The sequence below is a fragment of the Puma concolor genome, chromosome D4, assembly GCF_028749965.1.
Source record: "Puma concolor isolate L17-30 chromosome D4, mPumCon1.1.hap2, whole genome shotgun sequence".
Taxonomy (NCBI): Eukaryota; Metazoa; Chordata; class Mammalia; order Carnivora; family Felidae; genus Puma; species Puma concolor.
In genome coordinates this window covers 50,583,895-50,609,233 of record NC_141679.1, presented here as the reverse complement: position 1 = coordinate 50,609,233, position 25,339 = coordinate 50,583,895, and the positions used below count along the sequence as shown (strand labels likewise).

At 41.1% G+C, this 25,339-nt stretch overlaps 2 long non-coding RNA genes across 2 annotated transcripts in view; both read left to right on the top strand.

Moving 5' to 3' along the window:
- Nucleotides 1-10,256, top strand: part of LOC147574867 (uncharacterized) — a 28,807-nt gene extending 18,551 nt beyond the window's left edge. The window contains exons 4-7 of the long non-coding RNA XR_015243587.1: nucleotides 1,983-2,081; nucleotides 2,657-2,751; nucleotides 7,022-8,174; nucleotides 9,427-10,256. This is a non-coding gene — a long non-coding RNA (uncharacterized LOC147574867). The remainder of the gene's footprint in view (nucleotides 1-1,982; nucleotides 2,082-2,656; nucleotides 2,752-7,021; nucleotides 8,175-9,426) is intronic.
- A 1,419-nt stretch (nucleotides 10,257-11,675) lies between these two features.
- LOC147574866 (uncharacterized) lies at nucleotides 11,676-23,430 on the top strand. The gene is made up of 4 exons (XR_015243323.1): nucleotides 11,676-12,810; nucleotides 14,302-14,470; nucleotides 22,328-22,510; nucleotides 22,979-23,430. It is a non-coding gene; the product is annotated as an uncharacterized LOC147574866 (long non-coding RNA).
- Nucleotides 23,431-25,339: the final 1,909 nt, after the last annotated feature.

Genomic DNA, 25,339 nt, shown 5'->3' with positions numbered 1-25,339 from the left:
CAGGAAGAATATCCTAGCCCCATTATCTTTTGATTTGTGGCCAAAGGCGCCGTGCATTGGACATCCCCTGTAGTTCTGGAAGACCATTTTTATTTTCAGGATTTTGCTGCTTATTTGTTGCTGAGGAGTCAGTTTCATTACTCGGTAACAGAACGCAACACCAGGGAAAAAGGATCCCCTGACTGTCCCTGCCTTCTGGAATAGATAATTCATCCGTTCCCAGGACGCTACGGCTTGCAGGGGGACGAGGCCAGGAGCGGCCATCAGCTGACACTGTTGTTGGCCACGAGAGTATCAGGGAAGCATATTGGGACCCCTGGCTCCTACAGGCACTAGCCATGGTGACTAGACACTGGAGCACATTGTTGATGTCAGGGCTTACTACAACCAGGGAACAGAGCACAGGTAATGAAAAGGATGGCCTCTGAAGTTAGACAGCCTGGGCTCAAATCCTAGCAGGTAGGATCTAATGCCTACTAGGGATTCTCAGCTTTAAGCAAGTAACTGAGCCCCTCTGAACCCGAGCTTCTCAACTGTAAAGATGAGATTGTTATACAGGCTGTTATATAATTTGAACAAGATGTGAAAATGTTTGGTGCAGTGCACTGGGCACATAGTATGCCATCAAATAAAAGCTTGTTAAATGAAGAGATGAATGAATGACTCATGGAGCCAGTTGAACACCCTACTTTTAAAATAGCATTGTGGTTGGGGCACCTGGATGGCTCGTCCATTAAATGTCTGACTTCAACTCAGGTCATGGTCTCGCGGTCTGTGAGTTTGAGCCCTGTACCGGGCAATGCGCTGACAGCTTAGAACCTGGATCCTGCTTCAGATTCTGTGTTTCCCTCTCTCTCTGCCCCTCCCCCACTCGTGCTCTGTTTCTCTCATTCTCAAAAATAAATAATAAAACATTAAAAATTTCTTAAAAATTAAAATAAAAACAATAGCACTGTGGCTATTTGTGATAGACAGCATAAGAAATATCAATGCGATGAGTTAAGTGTCAATTTCTTTTCTTCCCCAGGGTTGCAGAAAACAGAAACCAACTCCAGCTAACTCCCATGAAAGGAATTTATTGATAGGACACCCGGGTCCTGACATCTAAGAGTTAAAATAACCAGTCTTTGGATGAGCCAGAGCCAGGCAACTCCAGGGCCCTCAGAAAAGGACAATTATGGACTTCTCTAGAACACTGACATCCATATTTCTCATTTTTAGTGACCTGTAGTGTCAGATGGATGAGCTCTGGCCAGGAAGGTAGGGTCCATGATTGCTAGAGGACCCTTGTCTGTATCAGGGGCAATTCCCAAGGCAAGGGGAATATTAGGAGCTAGTAAATTTTTAAGGCTTTAATGAGGTGTAATTGTCATATAATAAACTGTACCTATCTAGAATGTACAAATGGATGTATTTTCATATATACACAAAATTATATACAATTATATTTATGTTATATATTATATCTATTTATCAGGAAAACTATAACTGTGATGAAAATAATGAATATATCCATCATCCTTGAAAGTTTCTTTGTGCTCCTCTGTATTCCCCCTCTCCTACCTCTCTGTGCTCCTCTACCTGTTCCCAGCCAATCACTGATCTGCTTCTGTCGCTATAGATTAATTTGCATTTTCCAGAATTGTGTATAAATGGGATCATATAATATGTGCTCCTTCTTGTCTGGTTTTTTTCACTTGGTATAATTATTTTGAGATTCATCTATGTTGTAGCTTGCATCAGTGCTTCATTCTTTTTCAAGGCATGTAATATTCCATTGTATGGATATACCACAGTTTGTTTATCCATTCACTTCTTCATGGGCATTTATGTTGCTTCTGATTCGGAGCTCTTACCAATAAACTTGCTATGAAAATTCAGGCACAAGTCTTTGCTTAGGTATGTGTTTTCACTTTTCTTGAGTAAAAACCTAGGACTAGAATGGCTGGGTCATATTCTAAGTGTATATTTAATTTTTTCAGAACCTGCCAAGCAGTTTTCCAAAGTGGTTGTTGCATGTGTTACATTCCCACCAGCAATGTAGGAGAGTTCCAGCAGTTCCATATCCTCACCTCCACTTGGTATGTATCCAGAACTTATTTTTAGAAAACTCTCAAAACTTAATACTAAGAAGAACAATAACCCAATTTTTAAAAATGAGTAAAAGATTTCAATAGATAATTTGCCAAGGAAGATATACAGTGGCAAACAAACACATGAAAAGATATTTAACATCATCAGTCATTAGAGAAATGAAAATTAAAAGCACAATGGCAAGCTTATTCAAATAGCTAACATTCAAAGGAAGCTAATAATTTTACATTATTCTGCTGCCCATTTTATAGATGAGAAAACTGAGGCTCCAGGAATTAAGTGACTTGACCAAGCTATCTAGTGATAGAATTTGAATTTGAACCTGGGTCTGCTAACCCCTGCTTAATCTTGATGCTATGCCAGCAGTAGTCCTTTGAAGTAGGCTTCACAAGCAAGATTGAAAACAGGGGAACTCACTTATTACTCAGGAGTACAATTTCCATTTTCTCTCCTGATGAGACAGGCTACCACCACTCATAGTGAACTTTATGGAACTTCAAGTTTTGGTGTCTGTTTTGCCTAAAGGATAGATTTTGTTTTTCTAACATCCAGCTTCGTCTAGGTGCCTCTGAGGGAAGTACTCAAAGTATGGGGATGCCCACCAAAGCTTCTTTGGTCCAACGAAGACAGAGGTCTGTTTAACCATGATCATTACGAGTATGAGTTTTGTTTTGTTTTGTTTTGTTTTGTTTTGTTTTGTTTTGGGGGGGTGAATTCAGACATATCTTAGTTTGAACCATAGATCTACTGTTTCTTAACTATGTGATCCCAAACAAGTTACTAAATACTTCGAGTTTGATTTCTTTGTCTGTAGACTGGGAATGATACTGACCTTACAGTGTTTTAAGGGTTAGAGGAGCCCATGTGTATACAGAGTTTGCCACAGTGTCCTGCACTTAACAGATGCCCAAAACACTATTACCATGTCACAAATAATAATATATAACCCCACTAAGAATAGGCGTGTTAAGCTTCTCACTCACTACAAAACCTACCTAAACCACAAGCTCATCACTAGCTTACGTCTCACATTTCTCTGTAGACTTGCTCCTTTCTTTAGGAAATGCTAATCCACCATTAGAGAGGATGGTATTTAATTCTATAGGAATCACTAAGTCTTAAGAAATAGTTATTCTTTAATTGTAAATGTATCCTTCAGTTAGAAATATTCTTTGAAGGGAGTATCTGTGGTTGCCGTTGGGCCACATCAGCAGAGTACGTGCATGGATGCTCTAGAGTTCAATGATCAGATATGCAGGAATCGCGTGGTGTAAAGAAATCAAAGTAAATGTAATAAAGAGCTCTGCAGAGCACCGTTACTCACGCTCAGGTTGCTTGGCTTACAAACCTTATCAGGCACTCACACTCTGTACACTTCCTTCATCCTTTACCCGCTCTGACGCCACCAGCTCTTTTTCCAGGCCCCTCGAGGTGCTGCTTTAGCTACCAATGATCTGTTTTCCTCTGTGCTGTTATTTTGTTTCTGAAATGCAATCAGTGTTTTCAGTCTGTACTTGGGGACTACAGGGAGCTTCCTCCCTTGGATGTAGAATTATGAGGGGAGACAAGCCAGTTTCTCTGGTGGACACCTCCAGCCTCTTTCTCTCAGGTAGTCCAGTAACGAGCTGGCCCTGCAGAGAGAGCCAGAGATTGTACTGGTTGGCACCAATGCGCGTAATGTGAACTTCGCAGAAGATGGCCTCTGAGTGTACAGGGTTTTTCACACTGGCAAGGCTCTTGTGGTATGGGGTGGCAGAGTACTGGGGAGGTCTTTATCCTAGAACACGACTTAAATGGTCTCCAGCTGTGCCAGTTTAAGGACGACACACCTAGCTTAAATCTTGGGATGGCCGGAGACTAGGGGACTGCCTCCAACATGTTCCTTGAGCCCAAATGTTGATATTTTCATCATTGTGTGTCATTGTGGTGTTTGACCCTATCTCTTTTGCAACAGAAAAATACTTTATACTTTTTTTTTTTTTTTTTTTTATAATTTGACTTAAAAACAAGCCTATAACACTTTAGAGTGGAGATGCTTAGATTCAACCCCAAGGCCTACAAGATATACTCATAACTCATCTGGTAGATCCATTTATTCCTTTTTTTAAAAAAATTGTGTAAAATACAGGCAACATCAAGTTTACATCTTTCCCATTTTTGAGTATGTGGTTCAGTGGTATTAGATACATTCATACTGTTGTGCAACCATCACCACCATCTGTCTCCAGAATTATTTGCATCTTGCAAACTGAAACTCTATACCCATTAAAGAATAGCTCCCCATTCCCTTTTATCCGCCCCTGACAGCCACTGTTCTTTCTGTCTCTGTGATTGTGCTTACTCTAGGTACCTCATGTCACTGGAGTCATACAGTATTTGTCTCTTTGTTCCATTCATTCTTAAGGTACATTGATAGACTCAGAAGGTAGGAGATTTTCTAGAATGCTTGGCAAGGAAATCCATATAGAAAGTTGAGTAAATCGTGCTATCTACCTTGATACCATTAAGCACTTGTGTATCTGGTTTTCTTCATTCCAATTCCATGTTCACAAAGCAATCCTCTGATCATGTTATGGTTTCTCACAGTAGATCCAATTAGTTGCCTCCTCTCCCAACATCCATTCCATCCCATTTACACTGTACAGCATTGTGTCACAGTTTGGGGGGTATTGACCTCCCTTAACTCCAGAGGTGAACCATAAACCAATTCTCAGGAACCCATACTCTTTTTTAAACATTTAATTAATTAATTGTTTAATTTACATCCAAGTTAGTTAGCATATGATTTCAGGAGTAGATTCCTTAATGCTCCTTACATATTTAGCCCATCCCTCCTCCCACAACCCCTCCAGTAACCGTCTGTTTGCCCTCTACATTTAAGAGTCTCTTATGTTTTGCCCCCCTCCCTGTTTTTGTATTATTTTTGCTTCCCTTTCTTTATGTTCATCTGTTTAGTATCTTAAATTCCTCATATGAGTGAAGTCATATGGTATTTGTCTTTCTCTGACTAATTTCACATAGCATAATACCCTCCAGTTCCATCCACGTAGTTGCAAATGGCAAGATTTCATTCTTTTTGATTGCTGAGTAATGCTCCATTGTATACATATACCACATATTCTTTATCCATTCATCTGTTGATGGACATTTGGGCTCTTTCCATACTTTGGCTATTGTCCATAGCACTGCTATCAACATTGGGGTGCATGTGTTCCTTCGAAACAACACACCAGTATCTCTTGGGTAAATACCTAGTAGTGTAATTGCTTGGTCATAGGGTAGTTCAATTTTTAATTTTTTGAGGAACCTCCACACTGTTTTCCGGACTGGCTGCACCAGTTTGCATTCCCACCAGCATGACAAAAGTGTTCCTCTTTCTCTGCATCCTCGCCAACATCTGTCGTTGCCTGGGTTGTTAATTTTAGCCATTCTGACAGGTGTAAGGTGGTATCTCATTGCAGTTTTGATTTGTATTTGCCTGATAATGAGTGATGTTGAACATTTTTTCATGTGTAGGTTGGCCATCTGGATGTCTTCTTTGGATAAGTGTCTATTCATGTCTTCTGCCCATTTCTTCACTGGATTACCATTTTTTGGGGTGTTGAGTTTGATAAGTTCTTTATGGATTTTAGATACTAACCCTTTATCTGGTATGTCATTTGAAAATATTTTCTACAATTCTGTCAATTGCCTTTCAGTTTTGCCAATTGTTTCCTTCACTGTGCAGAAGCTTTTTATTTTGATGAGGTCCCAGTAGTTCATTTTTGCTTTTGTTTCTCTTGCCTCCAGGGACATGTTGAGTAAGCAGTTGCTGTGGCCGAGGTCAAAAAGGTTTTTGCCTGCTTTCTCCTCTAGGATTTTGATGGCTTCCTGTCTTACATTTAGGTCTTTCATCCATTTTGAGTTTATTTTTGTGTATGGTGTAAGAAAGTGGTCCAGCTTCATTTTTATGCATGTTGCTGTCCAGTTTACCCAGCATCACTTGCTGAAGAGACTGTCTTTATTCCATTGGATATTCTTTCCTGCTTTGTCAAAGATTAGTTGGCCATACATTTGTGGGTCCATTTCTGGGTTCTCTATTGTGTTCCATTGATCTGAGTGTCTGTTCTTGGGCCAATACCATACTGTCTTGATGATTACAGCTTTGTAATATGCCTTGAAGTCTGGGATTGTGATGTCTCCAGCTTTGGTTTTCTTTTTCAAGATTGCTTTGGCTGTTCTGGGTCTTTTCTGGTTCCATACAAATTTTAGGATTGTTTGTTCTAGCTCTGTGAACAATGCTATTTTAAATAACAATGTTATTTTAATAGGCCCATACTCTTTGTCACAGCCATTGACTTGGCTATGGACACTGACCTAGGCCTAAACCAATCCTCTGGCTATAGTAATTAATTAACGGACAGGTACCTACCTAAGTTGGCCCAATCAAAGTGAAGTTTAAGAACTTTGATAGTTAGACAGAAAGAAGCCATCCTTATTTTACTGAAGTTGAATTAAAAAAAATGTGCATACATTTTATTGCTGTAAGCAGCCACTTTGTAACCATGAGAAGAAGTAATCCTAGGAGGGTCTCAATATTATGGAAAATAGAGTGAATATATGGAAAGAAACTTAATCCTTGGTGACAGCCTTAAACTGCTGGATCAGGCCTTACCTGAAACACTCCCTACCACAGACCTTTTGAGCTCTTGAGTTAATAAATTCTCTTTTTGTTTAACCAAATTTGAGCTGGGTTTTACTTGTTTTTAGGTACACTTTAATAGATTATCCATAAAAAGCTGTGTACAGGGTCAGAAAACAATGATTAGATGGACTTTATACATTCCCTTTGGTACTAATTTCTCATTGTGAAAAAATAAAGTGGTATTATAATTTGACACATTATTTTCTTTAGCTTGTTTAATGTGAGATATGGATTCTTCCCCAGGAGGCTGACAAATTTTAATTTCTGGCTTTGTCCTACAAGGGACCACAGTAATACTGTCAAGGTAAGGAATAGTATATTAAGGGGGTGTCTTGGGAGAAGACCTTAATGACCATATATGGTCTGCCTTGAAAGCTCTCCTTGAATTTGAGTTTCCATTTCATCCCTTTGAACTTCTGTAGCCACTGGAAATTCTTCTGAATATCTGTGATTGCTCTAAATTAGTGACCAATGCCAGCTGTGCTGTTGGCTACCTGGTCTCTCACACTTGGTTCCCCAATCCTGAGAGTCTCTTACCTTAGGTCCTATTGCATTCTCTAGTTACCAAAGGGTAGCCAAGTCTGCTTTCTACAAAGCTGTGAGCCCTTTGCACGTGGCCACGATGGAAGTGATAACATCCAGCACAACGCCTAGTATATAGTGCGTTGACTCTGCATCTGAGGGCCCTTCCTCGTTCTGTCTTTGGCAGCCCTGAGAAGGTTAGAAGATACCAAGTTCAGTGAAGGCTCAAACTTTTTCCCCTCAAACTTGTTAGACACTCTTCCCAGTTATCCAGAGGTACTGGATGAGAATTTCTTTGTGTGGTAAAATTGTGTGTTCTCAGTGTTTCCCTCCATCCTACTCCCCTTAAAGAGATCTGTGTATCAGTTCCTCTTTTGCTGGCCCTGGGTAAAAATATACTACACATAGAACAGGAGGGTTGTTTCCAAATGGTGTACTCATGAAACATTTCTTTCTAAAGGGACTCAAGATTAAAAAAAAAAAGGTGGTACTGTAATTATACAGAAAATCTGAGTGTTTTTTGCTTTTAATTTTACTCTAGAAGTTAAGGGCTCTTTGAATGAAGGGAGAGTTGTGGATGAAATTCTGTTCAGCCTGCCTTTGGGAAATGTTCATGGACATACGCTCCATCAGTTGTAGCTAAATGCAGAGAGGCTTGTCCTGTCAGCATCAAGACAAGACATACTTGGAATTCCAGTCCATAAACATTTAAATGTGGTCACTCTAAACCTATTGTGGCCCTGACTTGTATTTTCTCATTTCTAGTGACGGGACCATTTTTTAACAGAGCATTCTGTGTGAACTGGTTGAATGGATTGCCATGAAAGTCTTTAATAAATTATAGGTGGATTTATGGGTTCTGCTCCGGGCCAAGGTAGGTTGGCTGAGTTGAAGTGAATTGGGACATATTCATCCAGAAGGTCCAGTGGGGCCTTAGGGAAAAGAGATTCACGAATGGATGCGATGTTTTTCACCTCATAGGCTTCCTATTGTACATGGGCAACTGTTTCTAGGATTGAATAATCCCATCGCATTAATGTGACACATTGTCTAGTTGGTTATTTAGAACAACTTCTTCAGAGTAACCCAAGTTACCTTTTGTACAATCATAGGAGTGAGCAAACTCTCAAAATCAGCCCCATGGTTAAAACAGCAAAGCATCAAAGCAATCCAACATGGGTGGTCCTTGTTTACAGGCTTCACATCTTTAAGAACAGATACTTCACATCCGTGTTTCCCAGTGTGTATTATATTTTCTACCTCCTGTGCTCCCATTAGGAGGAAGAGATGACTATAGATGACGGGTCAGAGCTTTGCTGAGCTCGGCCACTTGGAGGGATGTCATTGACTATGTCAGTCTATTTGATTTTCCATACTTGTTTATAAGTAAACCTCCTGTGAACTGTGCTTGTGAGAAAAATGTGAAGATGAGAGGGAGCTAGGTTCTAAATTAGACAGCAGTGTTTCCCTAAAAGTGGGGCCAAAGTGGTAGCAGAAGCTGTGTGTTTGGACATACTTGCTGGAATAACTGGGATTTTTGAAGGAAAGTTCAGAAATCCTGAAGGTTATGTATGTTGAACATGCATATTGAAAAGGAGAAGGTGCCTGGGTGGCTCAGTTGGTTAAGCAGCTGTCTTTGGCTCACGTCATGATCTCATGGTTCGTGAGTTCGAGTCCTACGTCAGGCCCTGTGCTGACAGCTCAGAGCCTGGAGCCTGCTTTGGACTCTGTGTCTCCCCCCTCTCTACTCCTCCCCAGTTCGCACTCTGTCTCTGTCTGTCTCAAAAATAAATGTTAAAAAAAAATTAAAATAAAGAAAAGAAAAGGAGAGAGCTGTTCCATTTCCTGCCGAAAAGAATCACATGGACTTAATTCCTACCTGAATAAAGGTGTGCATTGTGCCTCCCCTTTTCTTGACATGAGTTTCTCTTCATCTCTTTCGGATGGTTGATAATAAGAGGGGATGTCTGGTATCTGTCTTCACTGAACTTGTGTGGTCACTTTCTGCTGCTCAGGACAGCGATACAGCCAAGTGACACCGCTCGGCTAATGACTGATGTTTCTGAAGCAAAACAAGGGCAGTTTTATCTAAAAGAAAATTTTCTTCCCTTATTTTCCTCTTTCAGAAGATCCCTGGGAAGGCTAGAATTTATATGCTGTGTGTGCACTTTAAGAGCTCCTGGTGGATGGTGCAAAGGACAAGATAAAAATAAAAAAGGGAAGATAATGAGCAAACTCCTCTTTGTTGGCAAAAATCTTTGTTTTTCTGCCTCCAAAGTTTTCGGTAACGTTTCCATTGACCTAGAAGCTATTGTGCTTTCTGGTGAGTTTCTGTGAAGGCCCTACTCTATGTGGAGAAAGGCCAGCAAAAGAGCAATTCCTGATGCATGGGATGGAATTGTCTCTTCTATAGAATCAAGTTGTAAAACGAATCTGGACATTTGTCTGGGGGTGTCTTAACACTGGAAGCAGCTTTACGCAAGTAAGAAAGAAATGGAACTAGTGATCAAAGTGTATTGATATTTTTAGGATCTTGGTACATATTGCCAGTGTGAACCCAAGAGAGGTCACAGTAGTTAATACACACACTAGCTGGGTCGGAGCACTCAGCAACATTATTACTACCTTTTACATCTTTACTAATGTGGTAGACTGAAAAAGACGTTGAGCCCGATTCAATAGTCTGCTTACTGTATGGTTCTATTTATGTGATATCCTGGAGAAGGAAAAGCTATTGGGGGAATAATGTTGGGTCAGGGTTTGGGTGTGAGAAGGAGTGACAGGAGAGAGATCGGAGGGAATTTCTTGGGGGTAATGGAAATGTTCCGTATCTCGATTTTGCTGGTGCTTTCATGACTATATGTATTTGTCAAGACTCACTGAACTATACACTTGAAAAGGGTGAATTTTACTGTACATAAATTATACGTCAATAAACCTGACTTTTAAAAAATGACATTGCCTTGTGGTTTTAAGTCACAGCTCTTTGGCTTTGCAGTGAAATTGAACAGCTTTATATTTATTTGCCATTTATAGTCCTTCTTTGGAGAATTGTCTTTTCATCCCATTGCAGAATTGTCAGCAGGGTCTGAGACTTTTTCCTACTAATGGGGATAATCTTTTAATATTGCCTGTCAAACTTGCTATTTTTTTTTCCTGAATTTCTTTTACCTTTATTTGTGACTATTTTATTTGTTCTAGCCTAATTTATTGACTTTTACTCTAGTGGTTGCTTTACTTTTCTAGCAGAACTTGCTGATAGAAACTCTTGAAACACTGAAATGTTTCAGTACATGCTACTTCAGTTTCCCTTGGGAATTCACCAGGTATGGTGTGGGGAGTCTTTTCAAAATAAAAGAAGAAAATAGGGGCGCCTGGATGTCTCATTCTGTTAAGCGACAGACTCTTGATTTCGGCTCAGGCCATGATCTCGTGGTTCTTGAGATCTAGCCCTGAATCTCTTTGAGTGACATCTGCACCGAGTATGGAGGCTGCCTAAGAGTTTTTTTCTCTCTGTCTCTACTGCCCCCATCCCCTCTCGTGCTCTGTCTCTTAAAAAACAAAACAAAAACAAACAACAAAACCTCCAAGAAAACCAGAAGAAAGAAACAAAAAGAAGAAAACAACTCCTCCACGCATCACTGTAATAGTTGCCCTCCTTCAAAGTCACTCACTGGGCTCATCTTGTCCTCCTGGCTCCACTGGGCTGAGCCCTGAGCCACAGCCGTGGCCTCCCAGCCTCATGTTCTCCCCATGGCGTCAGCAACAGCAGCTTGGGCACAGGGCGCTGCAAAGCGATTTATACTGACAGAAATCGACCAAAGCCTCAATCAGTCGAAAACCTCATTTAACATTTCCCTCTGCTCTCTGGTTTTTGGAAGTTCTGCTTTGTCCTGATTTGCTCCGTAATGGGATTGAGGGAAAAAAATATTACCTCGCTTTTACATTTCAGTAACTACTGAATGCTCACTGTGTGCCTGGAGCTCTGCTGGGTGGGTGCTAGACACACAAAGGTGGGTGAGATAGACGAAGTTTCTGTCCTCATAGAAGTTACAAGCTGATTACGCCATCGCCAATGGATGAGTACCAAATTGTGACAAAATAGTTGGAAATTAGGGGCACCTACGTGGCTCAGTTGGTTGAGCCTCTGACTCTCGGTTTTGGCTCAGGTCATGATCTCACAGTTCTTGGGTTCGAGCTTCTCATCAGGCTCTATGCTGACAGTGAGGAACCTGCTTGGGATTCTCTCTCTCCCTCTTTCTCTCTGCCCCTCCCCCTCTCGTGCACAAGCATGTGCTCTCACTCTCTCTCTCCCTCTAAATAAATAAGTAAACTTAAGACAAACCAGAAATTATGATAGGTGCTGTGATAGGTACAAAGATGTCCCCCTATCACAAGTGGGTTTGTAGAGAGTGGCAGGGCTCCCTGTCTTCTCCGGTCTGAAAAGATTTATTTGGCCCCAGGCTTACTGTATTTTAACATGTAGGAAGACTTCAGCAGAAGAAAACTGTCTGCAAAGCCAGTGCCCTGTGGAATTATAAACAAATGTGACAAACTGAGTGAGCTTGGTCAAGGCCAAATTTCTTCATCGTGGATAATCTAGATGATGTTACCTGTCTTGGGGACTGCTGTGAGAATTAGCAAAAATAAATGTAAAAGAGGCAGAAGGGATATGGCTGGAGGCTCTGGAGGCAGACAGCCAGGGTTCAAATCCTAGTTCCTCCATCTAATAGCTACTGCTGTCTCAGCTTCGTTTTCTCACCTCTCTGTGCCTCAGTTTCCTCATGAAGAGAATAGGGGTAGTAATCATGTCTCCTCATAGGGCTGATCTGAGAAGTAAATGGGAGAGAAAATATATGGCTTGTACAGCAGTGCTTGCTGTATGGAAAGCATTTAATCAGAGCCAGCTTCCACCATTACCATCCTATCATCATTGCCACCTTCATCACCAGGCTCAGGTCCCAACACGAGAATGAACAAATCCCCTCATGTACTGTAACCATGTAGTTAGGTTGCTCTGGAACCGCCATGCCCCGGGACTGTGAGGAATAGACACACAGAATAAAGAGAATTGTGAGGAGCACAGTGGCTATAGACTCTGTGTGAAAAGGGTCAGGGATCTTATCTCACTTCCAACCCCATCTCCTTTTCCCTGCTTTACTGGGGAAATGACCTTGAAGGAGGAACGAGTGCACTCTGATAGATAGAACGGCTTTGGCCACAGCCCAGCCCCACCACCCAGGCACAGAGGAGAGCTCTCTGATGTCTCTTGAATGATTTAGCTTTATTGGCTCTTGTGTCTCTCTCCAAATTGCCTTCAGGATGAATGTCGTGGCCAGAACCCATAGAGGACACCAGCTTCCCAAGCAGCTCACAAGATGCGGATACTCTCTCCGTTTATGAAACAGGCTTCAAATTGGCCATTAGTGGAGGCTGTATTTTGCACCTCGTGAAGAGGAAATGATACTGCATTAGAAGTTCTGCACTGTGGCTTAGGCAGTGCATTAGAGGTGGGCTACAGGCCGGGTGGTTTCCTACTGGGCATAATACCCAACTTATTTTCATTTACATTACTTTCTCTACATCACTGACTGCACGAGGCATGAAACTGTTAAATGCACACAATTCCCAATTGCTTGACACAAATAGAAATGTTTAATGAATAATAATAAAGAGGGAGCCTATGGATGAAACCAATATGCAAAAACTGTGAGTGCGTGTTAACCAATTTTTCTCACTGCACAGAACTCAACAAACTTTCTCTTTTTCTCCCTCCCTCTCTCCCTTCCTCTCTCTCTCCTCCCCTCCCTGCCCCCTGCTCCTTCTTCCTTTCTACATTCTTTTTGAAAAGGCAAAGCAAATACATTTAAGTGGAACAGAATAGAGTAGTGTAGTATTGTTAACACAACAAACAGAATTCATGAATGTGAAAGGCTTTATCTGGAGGATTTTAAGGTGAAAGAAAGAAAGAAAGAAAGAAAGAAAGAGGGAAAAAAGAAAGAGAAAGCAAAAGAAAGAAGGAAAGAAAAGAGATTTCATTTCCCTTCAGCTCTAAGGATGGGGGCAGTTTGGTTGCTGGTATGAAAGGGGATTTTAATTTACGCATCTCATCTCAGTATCAGTTACATCTAACTAATGTTTTCCCAGCCCCACTGGCCCGTTAGGAGAGTCAGAGTGGGAAAAAGGAAGCCTGGCTTTGATGGGGAGTTTCATCCGCACCACATTCCAAGGCTTCTGCTTCTCTTGTGGATTGCCTTGAGCAGGACTGGATTCTTAAAGCCTCCATCAAAGTTGATGGATCTTCCCCCCCACCCCCATAGTTTTACTCTCATCTCATAACTTAACAGTGTGCTGTGGTGGAAGAGGTGTGTTGTTAACCGAGACCTGGATTGGAATCCAGACTCTGTCTTTCACAAGCAGTATGACTGGGCAAAATGATTTTAACCTCTTGGGTCCTCAAATTCCTCGTTTACAAGAGGAGCAACAAATATCTGTTTCTCATGGTTATATCCCACATTCTGATAATAGAAGCTCAAGTATATAGACATATACACAGAAAAGAGACTGGAAGGAAGAACAACACCATGTCAACAATGACTGTTGATTTTTCCTCTTTGTTCAGCATTTTTCGACTTTCTATGTAGGCAAGCATTGTCTTGCAATAGGAAAATCATAGTTTACAAAAGCACATATTTTCTTGTTTGAGCAAACATGGATTATAACAATATTTATTGATTTTCCTTTCTCTTTTTTCTTTGTTCCATACAATCTGCCCTTCTCTCTTTCTCTTTTGAAAGGAAAACAGATATGGGGTGTATTGGTTTCCAATTGCTGCTGAAACAAGTTACAAGCTTAGTGGCTTAAAACTACCCAAATGCATTCTTTTCCAGTTCTGGAGATCAGAAGTCTTGAAATGAGTCTTAATGGGCTAAGTGGGAATGTAGGAAGGGCTGGCTCTTCAGAGGGTGTGAAGAGAGAATCTATTTCTTTGCTTTTTTCAGCTTTTTGTAGCTGCCTGTATTCCTGGCCTTGTGGCTTCTTCTCCATCTTCAAAGCACATGACTGCAGTCCGTCTGCTTCTCCCTATACAAGGAGACATCCCCCGGATAATCCAGCATTATCTTCCCATCTCAAGATCCTTTGTGCAAAGGATCCTTTTTGTCATCTAAGGTAAATACATGGAGATCTTGTGGGAGGCTGTCATTCCACCTAACACACAGGGTTGATGTAAGAGGTGAAGGATTAAATGAAAACTGAGCAAGAAAAAAAAAAAAGCAACAAAGTTTCTGATAATGTGAAATAACAAACCAAGTACTTTATCTAGAATATCAATTCAATTCTTACAGCGTTTAACTGTACTGGACCAAGTGCCCTGGCAGGAAATACAGGGCATTTGGACCTGGTATGAACACAGAAGCTGATATATTCCATTAGAAAAACAAAATTATGACACACAACAATAAAGAAGTATCAAATCCCTTGTCCCCAAATCTCCAAAGGGCCAGAAATTCAGTCTAAAATTATTATTGTTGTTATTATTATTGTTATTGTTTCTTTGAAATGTCAGTTCTTCCTGTTGAAAGGCATCAGAAAGACCCAGGTCAGGGATTACTCCTTGATTCCAAAGCAGCCTGTTTTCTTCAGCTTGGTACCCAGATGTGCCAAGAATGATTTTGTTTTTAAAAGGCAAAAAAGTTCAAATTATTATTTGTTGTTGCAAAAATGCCACAGGTTATTAAACTAACATCAAGAATAGATATAATCAGATCTCATCTATTATTAATGAGGTTCTGTCTTAATGCGATCATTATAGGTATGTGCCTCATACCTAGCAGCTACCATCTAACATAATAACAACCTGAAATAATGAGTTGCCAGCATGATATTTTTCTTCTGTGAAGGGTTATACCTATAGGGTTGCCTTTTTCTTTTCTTATAACAACAACAACAATAAACTGTAACATTTTAGACAGAGACAGGTGTAAGTTTTATTTGAAATATAATGGTTACTGCTTAACATCTTTACAGTTAAGATTTGTTACACAGCCAACACAAAAATGTTTTGAAACCCATGTTATTACTACTTATAATGATGATCCAAGAGCCAGAAAAGCTCCTATAACTTTTTATAACGTCTACTGTGTGTGTGCTTGGGTGTGAAAGAGACAGAGACAGAGACAGAGAAAGAGAGACACATACACACACACACACACACACACACACACACACACACACAGAGTTCCAAGATATGACTGTACTTATAGGCCAATGTACTAAAAAATTTAAATTTTTTCTCATATACAAGCCTTTCAACTGCAATCCTTTCCTTTCTCTAAGGCATAGGCTCAGAAAAGACATAAATTAAGTCTTTGTGAACAGAGGCAGAGCCAGAGCCAGACCACGTCCTGAATAGTTTAGCTTCCTCTGCAGCAGGTTATTACAAATAGTTGTGCTGAGGCTTGCTCACAAAATCCTATTTAATCCTTAATGCAGTTGAATTCTATGGGGTGCAGTTACCTAGAGACCAGATTAGGCAAACTTAAGCATCAGGAATGAGAGTGAATGCAGAAATAAGGGGCTGAGACCCAAGAATCTGAGCACCTGACAACAGCAAAATCTGCTGAGAAAAACTCAAGGTTGGCCAATTCTGACTTCCCTATCTCCGATGGTTATTCCATAGTCCTACGGCTCTCTCCCTTTACTGCTAGACTCTGCTTCCTCACAGTCTACTCTCTTCCAGCTCTGCAGTATGACTTTTGCTCTTCTGGCCTGGTTTTGGGGCAGCCTCCAGGATCTCCCCACATTAATCCTCAGACTTGAGCTCCCTGCAGCGTTAGCGCTACAGCCCAGTTGTGGCAAAATCTGGAAGCTCTCTTTGTCTCGGCTTCCTCAGCACCAGGCTTTCCTGGTTCTTCCCTGGCTCTTTGTCCCCCTGTGCTCTGCCGGCTCCCATGGCTCATCTGCCCTGGAAACATTGTCATTCCCCTGGAAACATTGTCATTCCCCAGGCTTATTTTCTTACCCAGGTGCCATGATCGGACCTTTAGTGGTAACTTCTAAGTCTGTATCTCTAGCCCTGTCTCTTGCTAATGAGATCCGGAATGGAGTTTTCACCCACTCACCACGTGGCTCCACACCAATGTTCCAACAGCCTCACAAACCATACGAGTCCAGTTTTGCTCATTAGCTACAGTTGTCTCTCCATCTTCTGTCCTCACCTACCCTGTTCTTACTGACCCTTTTGGTTAAAAGCCTCACCTGCCTCTGACTCCTTGTTTCTTCCTTTGCTAGATTCCCTAATTCCTCAGTTCTGAACTTTCTTGTTTGGTGAGAAAACATGTCTTCCCTCATTCCCAATTCCTGCCTGGATGATTATAGAAACGACTTAACTGATCTCTCTGCTTCCAAACCAGCTTTCATTCTCCTGTTAGAACTAACTTTTAAAAAAAAATGTTTTTTTTTTGATGTTTATTTATTTTTGAGACAATGCAAGAGACAGAGTGCAAGCAGCGGAGGGGCAGACAGAGGGAGACACAGAATCTGAGGCAGGCTCCAGGCTCTGAACTGTCAGCTCAGAGCCCGACACGGGGCTCAAACTCATGAACCGTGAGATCATGACCTGAGCTGAACTGGGACGCTTAACTGACTGAGCCACTCAGGTGCCCCTGTTAGAATTAACTTTTTTTTTTTAATTTTTTTTTTTTCAACGTTTTTTATTTTTATTTTTGAGACAGAGAGAGACAGAGCATGAACGGGGGAGGGGCAGAGAGAGAGGGAGACACAGAATCGGAAACAGGCTCCAGGCTCCGAGACATCAGCCCAGAGCCTGACGCGGGGCTCGAACTCACGGACCGCGAGATCGTGACCTGGCTGAAGTCGGACGCTTAACCGACTGCGCCACCCAGGCGCCCCTAGAATTAACTTTTTAAAACACTGGTGGACTCATGATACTGCTAGCAGTACTAATATACATAGTAGTTTCTCAATAAATGCTATTTCATTGCTTCCTTGGCTTCAGTGACTTTATCTGGCAAATTGAAAGATTTAGATTAGATAGCTCTAAATCTAGCCTTCCTCAGATATTGTACATGCCTCTAAGAAATAAAGGATGGGGTTTTCATCTGACTTCTGCCTGAAAATCTTATCATGGATGAATCTGGGCCTGTACCTGAAGAGTGATCCCAACATTTGAGAGCTTTTTTCATTTCTTTTCTTTTCTTTTCTTTCTCTCCTCTCTCTCTTTTTTTTTTTTTTAACTTGGAACCTCTTTCTCTCTGCTCATGGATTTAACCAATGTCAGAATACCTCAAGCTCTATAATCAGTGATACTTAGAATATAAGAAGTAGTCTGCTGAGAAATAGGACACTGGGCCATTTTCTATAGGGTAGACTATTTGAAATACCTTTTCATATCTATAAAATAAAGAGGTTGAATTAGTGAGCTCAGTGTCTCTTTGGAACCTCATTTATATGCTGAATTGGCATTTTTAAAAATGTTTATTCATTTTTTGAGAGAGAGAGAGAGAGACAGAGCACAAGTCAGTGAGGGGCACAGAGAGAGAGAGAGAGAGAGAGAGAGAGAGAGAATCCATGACAGGCTCCAGACTCGGAGAAGTCAGCACAGAGCCTGACGTGGGGCTCGAATTCACAAACTGTGAGATCATGACCTTAGCTGAAGTCAGATGCTTAACCAACTGAGCCCCTGAATTGGCATGTTTAAAATGACTTACCTCATAGGATCACCACTTTCATGTGTGTATTCTTTATGATTTTCTTTGGGGTGACCATATGAGGACACATCTGTCGGACCTCCAACTGTAAGGTGTGTAATGGCTCAAGGCCCCATCTGCTGGCCTTGGAAACCCATCCCTGCATTTTCGTGAGGCCATGCGTCCCCTGGACTGCTGCCAGTTAGTGGCTGCGTGTGGCTGGGACACAAAGCACACCTGTCGCTGGGAGATGCCAGGCTCTGCTCCTGAGCACCTGACTCAAGAGCTCCCCCACCTGCCTCGCCGATCTTTTTTCGGAACTGCAAGGCATTCCTCTGTTTTTCTCCTCCACTTAGGGTCAGACCTGTAGAACCAGCCTCTCACCCCCCTCCTTTTCATTTTCTCTCACTAGCGTGACCCACGTCTTGGCTACTGCTTCTTGATGACCCGGATTGATACACAGCCTATTTTTGGTATCATAAGAAATTCAGCCTCCATCCATGGAAGAAAATAGAAAGTTGGGTCTGGTTTTACTATCACCCAGACAACTGCAACCAGCCCCCTAGACTGTTTTCTCCATAGCAAAAGCATTCATTCACCTATTTCTTTAAAAAAGTTTTCTCCCCTAAATTACAACCACCCCCTAGGATTTGCAGGAGATACACATATATAAAAAGAAGAAAATGAAACTATCCATAATTTTTCCATCCCCCAAATAACCACTGCTTTCAGGTCTTGTCTGTAATATACAAGTAATTCTTAGAAAACAATAACAGAGAAACGTTGATACAAAGATATGGTTTAGTGGAGGAGTTGGCAAACGTTTTCTGGAAAGAGCCAGATTGGTGAATGTGTCCAATTTTATTGGCCATACAGACTCGGTTGCCTGATGCCTCTTGACTCTGCCAGATTGGATGAAAGGGGCCATAGACAATATGTAAATGAGAGTGTGGCTGTATTCCAATAAAACTTTATTTAAAAGTGGGGGGGGGGCTGAATTTGGCCTTCGGGCCATCGTTTGCTGAGCCATGATTTAGTGAAAGACGAGATCTTGTAGGAAGACCTAATCTATGGCTGAATGAGGCTATTCAGACCTTACTTAAAATGACCCATCAGAGCCAATAGAAGAAATCTGCTGGAGACTTTTCTGAAGTGGCAGCTGTAGCAGAGGATCCCAGGAGCGCCTGGACAGGAGTGTGCGGCTGCGGGCGTGGCCAGCTTACCTCTGTCCGGGGGGGCTCCCCCCAGGCAGGCTCCAGGATGTGTGAGAAGCTGCTACTTGTGTGGAACTTTCCCAGAAGGATGAGCTATGGCTTAAAGCAGGATGGGACGAACTACTGATCTGACAGCTACATTGTGGTCTTTTGCTGTTGTCAGGCATGAGTTAAGTAGGTTTCAAACCTTTCTTAACGCACTTCTCTCATTTATTTTTGTGGCTGCATAAACTTTCATAGCAAATAATGAGTCGGGGCTGCAGCCCAAATGTTATGGACTCTTGATGTATTTGGAGAGCCTGTGGAGTGTGGCTCTGCATTCTAATGGCGTGCTTAACCCGGCGCCGGCTGGGCCCCCCCTGGGCTTGTTTTGGCTGGAAGAGGGATTCTGCAGAATGTGAGGGAAACCCACCAGAGAGCCCCTTGGCTTCACTCTCTCCATCCCCTCTCCACAGAAGTGTTTTTCCCCAAGACTTGACAGCTGTTCCTCTTGGGTCAGAGTGAATTTGTCCCTCAGCTAGAATTCTGACTGTGTCTGTCTTGATTTGAGTGTTGAAGGATAAATTCCTACCTAGGAGTCCTGTTTTCAACATCCACACTTGCTACTCCTATTTGTCCACGGAAATCAACACTGACTGCCTATTCTCCAGTCCATCTGCTGAGATGGCATGGTGCCTGATTCTTGGCAGGGTGGGAAGTGCTCCAAAGGGCTGGAGTTTCAGGGCACTGTATTTGGAGGGATGGCCTTGAGGGGTGGGGAAGCGAGTGAGGTGGAAGGAGAAGAGCTGTGGGAAGCTGCTTTTTTCTTGCATTGCCTCCCGTCTCAGGCTTCTGGCCCCTTATATCAACAGACCTTGGCTTACCCTCTAGGGATCAGGCCCTATAGAAAACCTAGACATGCTTTGCTTGTCTGCATGGGGAAGGTGTAGGAATCTGGCTTCAACACTGTCCCCAATCACAAACGTCTAGAGGAGTCATCCCCCAAGATAGATCATAGTGAAGTGGAAAAAGCAGATTACAAAATCATAGCAGAGTGTTACCCTAGACAATGTGTGTGTGTGTGTGTGTGTGTGTGTGTGTGTTTGCAGCATGCATGTACACACACTGTTAGCGTTTCTCTGGGTGGGTGGTAGGATTATGTATGATTTTTATTTTTCATTTCTTTTTTTAATCTGCTTTTGTATTTTTCTGTGTTATAGATATATGGATGATTTTTTTTAAAGGAAAGCAGAACAAAAATAGCTTCAGAATATTCTGTTTAGGAAAAAGACCTTCATGAAAAGACCTAACTGCTCGCTGAGAAAGAATTTCTAAGCCCTCTGTAAAATGACAGTCAACTGGTGCTGGTAAAGTTCCAGTTGGGACTTTAGGACACAAGACAAAAGTCCTGAAAACAGAGGGAATCGTGCGGTGACTGGAGTGGGGGGGTCAGGTGTGGGTGCATGTGTTGTGAATTCTCGAAAAGCTGGGGCGGAGGGCTGGAGAAGGAGAGCCAGCCCGTTGGAGGACACTCATGGTGTCTGTGTTACCTTCCCTGAGAGGTCTTCAGTTGTCCCCCACTGTCCCCGTACCCAGGCTTCTCTGGAGGACTTGAAGGCTCCCTTTTTTCTGTACCATAGAAGGCTATGCAGGCTGCTCTTGGAGTAGTTTTTCCACTTAGGTGGGTTTCATCCATACATTCCAATCCCTTTCTCACTAAAACATCAAGGGCATATGCAACTCGCCTTCAGTCACATGGTAATGTACACCTATCTGTATGTATGTAATGACATATCAGACATTTAGGGTTTAAAGGAAATCCAACCCAATGCCCTCATTTTCCATAGAGGCTAAGAGGTGAAATGTCTAGCAGAGGACCCATGCTGGACAGAACTGGAATCACAAGTCATATATCTTCACTGACTCTCTAATGTGTCTGTATAGATTCACTCCCTTGAAATTTTTTTGTTTTTTTCCCAGCGAGGCTGTGAGTTTCTCATAAGAATGATCTCATTTTATACCTCAGCATCCAATTGTGCGTAGGAAGGGGCTAGGCCTGTAACAGGGGTGACTGGGTGAGAGGAAGACGCATGTGACATGCAGAAGATTTCCCCCAAACGCTATAATTTATATCCAGTTCCTATTCATTATCTACGTAGTGGGAGAGGTACGTGGGATTCAAAAGACTTGGATTTTAATCTCATTTCACTGTTTACTACTGAAAAGGATCAGAACATGCCACCCCCAAATGTATCCCTTTTGTGTCAAGATTATTTTAAGTTGAAGTTGATGGAGAATCGACAGATGCAGGAGGAGTTCTCTGTCCTCTAATTTTTTTTTTTTTAATTTTTATTTATTTTTGAGAGAGAGACAGAGTGTGAGCAGGGAAGGGGCAGAAGGAAAGGGAGACACAGAATCCGAAGCAGGCTCCAGGATCTGAGCTGTCAGCACAGAGCCCGACGAGGGGCCCGACGAGGGGTTTGAACTCACGAACTACGAGACCCTGACCTGAGCTGAAGTCGGATGCTCAACTGACTGAGCCACCCAGATGCCCCTCTGCCGGCTCCTTAAATTGTCTAAAAGCAGGGTGTAAATTTCCCTTTGTGACAGTGTTCCCCTTCTACACGGAAGAGGAGAGCACTCTTATTACCAGAGATGGAGGGTCGACACTGAGACAAGTCTGTGTAAACAGACCTTACTAAAATAACCCTGATCTTCCATTAGTTCCTCCATACATTTCCTAATCACTTCCCCACAATTTATTGTCTCTTGAAGCCCCTTTCTTTTGTTAACATGGTATATAAAACCCAGAGTCTCACTTCTGTGAACTCCTGTGCATGTACATATTGATAAAAATGATGTGCCTGTTCTCCTGCTAATCTATCTTTTGTTTAATTTGTAGGCCCTCATACATTCACTTTAGAAGACGGAGGAAAAGCTTTTCCTCTCTGATACTTTGAGATCGTGGGCAAATTGTTAAACCCTCAGCCTCAGTTTCTATCTGTAAAATGGAGAGATTAATATCTACTTGAAGGTTTATTAGAAATAGAAGTAAAAGCACACTTCACAGAGCCTGACACATATTGGACACAGTACTTATTAGATCTTTCTCAACTTCTTTCTAGGAGAAAGCACATCCGTCCTAAGAAGAAGGCTGGTTCATAATCACGAGGGTATGCATTGCCTATGCAATTGAAGCAATTGGAAGTTGAAGGAAGGGTCAAGTTTTTGACACTGAAAATGTGTCTGTGTATAGCAAATCAACAGAGGAGTTCATGTTCACAGAGCAGTGTTCACATATCCAAAAGGTGGGAGCAATTCAAGTGTCCATAGACAGATACATAGATAAGCAAAATGGGGGATATGTCTACAATGGAATATGTTTCAGTCATAAAAAGGAGGGGAATTCTGACACTTGCTACAACATGGATGAACCTTGAGGATATCATGCTAAGTGAAATAAACCAGTAACAAAAGGCAAATACTATGCAATTCTACTCACATGAGGTAATTAGACTAGTCAAAACTACAGAAACAGAAAGCTGAATGATTTGACAGAGGCTGGGGGCAGGAAGAACAAGGAGTTGTTGTTTAATGAATGCAGACTTTCAGTTTTGCGAGGTGAAAAAATTCTGGAGATTGCTGCACAACAATGTGAATATACTTAACACTACTGAACTATACACTCAAAAATGGTTAACATGGTGAATTTTATATGTGTATCACAATTACAAGTAAAAAGGAGTCCAGGAACAGTAAATATTATTTTATTGCAGCAGCACATAAAACCACATCTTCTCTTTCTGAGTCCAACTTGCGAATCGGAAGCCATTTCTGTGGAGGCAGAACTCCATCCATGATGCAACAGGTGAGGAATAGCTTCATAATTTTCAGATTAGCAGACTTTCTCTGCTAATGTCTCACTAATTACCATGTAGACTTAGCATTGAACCATAATTATTATCAGTTAATTAGACCTTAAAATGTATCTTTGATAACACCTCTGGCATTTAATTATGTAACTGGTAACTTATGAATGTTATTAAGGGGATATATGACTACACTAACGTGTAATTAGATCTCGTTTTTGTTTCTTGATATCATATTGATTCTGATAATAGGGTTGGAGTTTTTACAGCTTATATGAAAATGGTCATATTAAATTGATAGTCTATAAAACAAATGCACATGTTAGCAAATATTTAATAAGCATATTAAAAGAAAGAGTCTGTGGGAGAAAGAAAAGTGGAGATTATTCTTGGTATCATTTTAAAAAGTTCATAGCAAATACATTGCCTGTTTTCAAGGCCACTTTCTGCCTAAATACAAATAGCATTCAAGAATTTATGTAATAAAAGAAATTAATTCCTACTGTTGGAAAACAGAAAAAAAAACCTACCAAACTGTTTTCAATATTGTGAGAGTAACAAATACGTGTCCCCAAAGCTTTATGCACCTCGACTCATTTTTTGAATGTCCTATTGTCATTTAGGAAATGTTCAGCAATCTTTTTGTAAAATGAAGAATCTCTTTTTAAAATAATGTGGCTAATTTCCTCTCTTTGTGGGAGAATTAAAGTCAGCTAAAAATCAGATTGTCTAGTTAGATTTTCTGGTAGATTTCAAGCCCCTTGAGGGCAATGTTCTGTCCCTTTTACATCTTATTATCATTTACAATTCCTAATGTGGTGGTTTGCACAGCGTAGGTATTTTTTTCAGCTTTACTGAGGTATAGCTGACAAATAAAATTGTTAGATATTTAAAGTATACATCGTGATGATTTGAGATACATACACATCATGAGAGGGTTCCTCTCATCTAGTTAATTAACACATCCACTTCCTCACATATTTATCTTGTTTTGTTTGTGTGTGAGAACACTTAAGGTTTACTCTCTTAGCAAATTTCAATTAGACAATACAATGTTAATGAACTTTTGTCATCATGTTATCCATTAGATCTTCAGAGATGTTATTCATCTTATAGCTGAAAGTTTGTACCCTTTTGCCAACCTCTTCCTATTTCCCCATCCCGGCAGGCCCTGGCAACCACTTTTCTACTCTCTATGTCTTTGAGTTTGGCTCTACATACGAGTTTGATTCTACGTATCAATGATACCATGCAGTATTTGTCTTTGTGTTATCTCACTTAGCATAATGTTCTTAAAGTTCACTCATGTTGTCAAAAATGGCAGGCTGTCCTTCTTTCTCAAGGCTGAATAATATTCCATTGTGTGTATATACCACATGTACTTTACCCATTCACCTGCTGTTGGACACTTAGGTTGTTTCTATATCGTGGCTATTGTGAATAGTGCTGCCATGAACACGGGAGTGAGATATTACAATATTCTGTTTTCATTTCCTTTGGATATATACCAGAAGTGGGATTGCTGGATCATATGGTATGAATATTCATTGCCTGTTGAGTAAGAGAAATTGGAGGGAATTAAAGAAACTCTGCTATATCTACTTTCTCTCCAAAATGTGGATGATGAAACATGCCTTAGGAAAACAAGTAAAGATTCTGATGTGGAAAGGGTACTCAGAGCCTGGTGAGCTGATGGATACTTAGTCACAGAGGAGATTGTGGGATTTAGAATAAATCTAAAACAAATAGATGGATTGGTTGATTTATATAGTTTTAACTCCATATCCTGATTTGTAATAAAAATGTAATAAATTAGCTGGGATTGTGGGTACTATTTGACATAACATAGAGTAAAAGTTATTATCAGAGATAAAGTTTTCTCCAAGTGACCCATCTGTATGAACAAACTTCTAATTACCAAACATTTGCTCTTCGTATTGCCCTGTGAATTGCCCTCTTCTTCTTTCATGCCCCAAGCCTCTATCCAATTCCTTAGCTCAGGATAGTATATATAATTCCTTTGATCTTTCTGTCTTTGAACCTCTCATGCATGTGGGGTTCCCACGCACACAAAATTAAATTTGGTTTTTTCCTGTTAATCTGTCTTATGTTAATTTGATTATTAAACCATCCAAAGAATCATGAAGAGTAAAAGAGAAAATTCTCCTCCCCAACATCTCCAAACCAAACATCCGTGTGCATGATCTAGACAGGAAATGTGAAGTTTCAATCTAGAGACCATCTGAGCATGTTAATTTGTAGCAGAAT